The sequence below is a fragment of the Mus pahari genome, chromosome 13 (genome assembly GCF_900095145.1).
Source record: "Mus pahari chromosome 13, PAHARI_EIJ_v1.1, whole genome shotgun sequence".
Taxonomy (NCBI): Eukaryota; Metazoa; Chordata; class Mammalia; order Rodentia; family Muridae; genus Mus; species Mus pahari.
Window position 1 is genome coordinate 12,241,201 of NC_034602.1, and position 3,593 is coordinate 12,244,793.

The following is a 3,593-nucleotide window of genomic DNA, read 5'->3' on the forward strand; positions in this document are numbered from 1 at the left end:
GGAAAGGAAAGGAAAGGAAAGGAAAGGAAAGGAAAGGAAAGGAAAGGAAAGGAAAGGAAAGGAAAGGAAAGGAAAGGAAAGGAAAGGAAAGGAAAAAGAAATAGAAAACATAGCTCAGTGATAGAATAGTGACCTAATATGCACACAGTTCAGTCTCTAGCGTAAGAAAAACCATAACCATGAAAAACACACCGAACTGCAAAATTTCAGCACTGTCTTCCAGGTAAAGTATAGCTCATGTCAGTAATCCCAGTAGGAAAGACTGAGAAGAGGACCTGGAATATGCGACTAACAGGAACTTTAAGGCACTACTCTGTCTCCAAAACTACATCGTTCCCAGTCTATCATTACGTTCTGGCACCTCTTCTGGACTAGATGCTAGATCTAGAAGTCTATTATTATTATTATTATTATTATTATTATTATTACTAAATTAATTTCTTTTTTACACTCCATATTCTATTCCCCGTCCCCTCTCCCCTGATCCACCCTCCGGTTCTACAAGTCTTATTAATGCTTCATATTGCAAAAAAGAACTTTCCATTTTACTCTGCCTTGTCTTTTGTTTTGTTTTGTTTTGTTTTTCTCATGTTCTTTTTTTCCCCACTTAACTGAGAACAGATTTTTCCCTGGCTTTATACATCCTGATTACAGTTCATCTTTCCTCCTCCCACCGCCCCCACCTCTCCTCTCAGCCAGATCCTCCCCCTTTCTGTCTCTCATTAGAAAACAACCATCTTCTATGGGATAACAATAAAATATAATAAGATAAAACCAAATCTAACACGTCAGAATTAGACAACGTAAATAGAAGGAAAATATCCTGAAAGAGGCACAAGAAACAGAAATCCCTTCCTCTGCACACTCAGGAATCCCCCAAACCACATAACTGAAAGCTATAATACATACTCAAGTGACCTGGAAGGTGAAAAGAGAGAAGAAAATACATAAAGATAAAAAAGAATATGATAAAAATTTAAAAATAAATAAGTAAAACAAGGAGTCTGAGATGATATTATCAGACAAGGAGCCTACACTGACAACACTGTGTTTGTTTTGGTTGGGTACCATGCTGAGTGTAAGGCCTAACCTTGTTATTTTTTTTTTTTTTAATTTGTTTCCCCTGATCTTGGTCTTTTTTTCCCATTTTTTATTAGGTATTTACTTCATTTACATTTTAAATGCTATCCCCAAAGTCCCCTATACCCTCCCCCCACCCCACTCCCCTACCCACCCACTCCCAATTCTTGTCCCTGGCATTCCCCTGTGCTGGGTCATATAAAGTTTGCAAGACCAAGGGGCCTCTCTTCCCAATGATGGCTGACTAGACCATCTTCTGCTACATATGCAGCTAGAGACTCGAGCTCTGGGGGTACTGGTTAGTTCATATTGTTGTTCCACCTATAGGGTTGCAGACCCCTTCAGTTCCTTGGGTACTTTCTCTAGCTCCTTTGTTGGGGACCCTGTGTTCCATCCGATAGCTGACTGTGAGCATCCACTTCTGTGTTTGCCAGGCACTGGTATAGCCTCACAAGAGACAACTATATCAGGGTCCTTTCAGTGAGGCCTATTCTTAAAAGCAGATTATCCAATGGGACTCCCTTGGAGGAAACTAAATTTTCACTTATAAGTGATTCTCAATTGGAGATTTATGGCCCCATCTCTAACCCATATCAATCTGGGTTAGAGATGAGGGCATGTTTCTCCTTCTTCATTCAACTCTAATAACCCTACTGATTTAGGCCTGTGCATGCTGACTCAGTCTCTGAAATCATACATGCATTAATCATGTTGATTTACTAATCTACGAGGAGAGCAGACTGCTATTTGTTTTGGTTGGTTGGTTGGTTGGTTGGTTGGTTTTTGGTTTTTTGAGATAGGGTTTCTCTGTATAGCCCCAGGTATCCTGGAACTCACTCTGTAGACCAGGCTGGCCTTGAACTCAGAAATCTGCCTGTCTCTGCCTCCCAAATGCTGGGATTAAAGGCGTGCGCCACCACTGCCCAGCTATTTGGGGTTATTCTGTTGCTACTTTTTTTTTTTTTAAGAACAGTAGTATTTGGCTTTGTCCTCGGTCTCTGGGCTAACTAGTATCAGGTTCTTGGTCATCCAAGCAGTGTCAGGTATGAGTTCTATCTCTTAGAGTGAGCCTTAAGTCAAATCAGATATTAGTTGGTCATTACCAGAAATTTATGCCACCATTCCACTACCTTATCTTGTAAGTAGGACATCATTAAAGATCAAAGGGTTTGTGTCTGGGCTGATATTTACTTTTTTCTTATGGTAGCATGCAGAGTATTTTCGTATATCAACAATATTAGCATGTTGACATGAAAGCTGTATGTAGACACAAGCTACACTTCTCCATGCTCAATAAGTTGTGTTTGTATTTTCTTCAGCAGTGTAACCTTGCTGGCAGTTTGTGAAGAGCAATCTATGATCTTGGCAACTATATGTAAATATTTTAGAAAGCTTCTACTGGATTACTACCCTTTGAATGGACTTCAGTTTTAGCTGTCTCGCCCCATAGTTCCTCCATCATCTCCCTCTTCCCTCCCATTCTCTACTTTTCCCTCCTGTTTCTGTCTCCCCTCCTCCTTTTACCAATGACCATCTATTCTCTTTCACTTTCTGAAGATATCTTTCTTCTCCAGTACCTTTCTTTATACCCCACATCTGTGCTTCTATGGATTATAGCTTGCTTATATTTCTTTGAAGAGCTAATGTCCACATGAAAGTAAATTCATATCATATTTGTATTTCTGGTTCTGGGTTAACTTACACAGGATGATTTTTGTCTAGTTTTATCCATTTGCCTGCAAATTTCATGATTTTATTTTTAACAGCTTATATTTCCTATCATCTTAATGGTAAGACTCATTGTGTAACTGTAACACATTTTCTTTATCCATCCATTTGTTGATGGACATCTATACTGTTTCCAACTTATGGTTACTAAGTTCTATTATGAATATAGCAGCAATGAACATGGTTGATCATATTTCCCTGAGGTAGGATACACCATCCATTCGGTACATGCCCAAACATGGTATAACTAGATCTTGAGGTAGATTGATTCCCATCTTCCTGAGGAAACATCACTCTGATTTCCATAGTGGCTGTGCAAGTTACAGTCCTACCAACAATGGATGAGTGTGGGAACTAAAGGGGGAGTGTAGGGGAAGTGGGGAGGATAGCCCATGTCTGGCCAGAGTTCCTTCTGTGCTCTGAGCAGGCAGACATGGGAGGGCTGCCAGATGCTTTCCACTCAGCCCCAGGTGGGTATCTAGGCCACTGACACCACTTGACGTGGGGGTGGACAAGGGGCAGCCCCTGGTGGGGGGGGCCCGGGGGCGACACCCTTGGTCCCAGGGTTATGGGAGAGAGGGCATAGGGAGAAAGGTTCCCACGCAGGCGAGAGTACTAAGTCTGGTTCATGACTGGAGCACAGGAAGGCCTTCCATTGGAAGATTAGAAACAGCTCATTAGGATAAAGCCTATACCATTGTCCAAGTGCAAAGTGCCTTGATGAACAGAGACAGTTTATGGTTTTAGAGCTTTATTGTAGAAAGTCAGGGAGAAAGGAGAGAAGG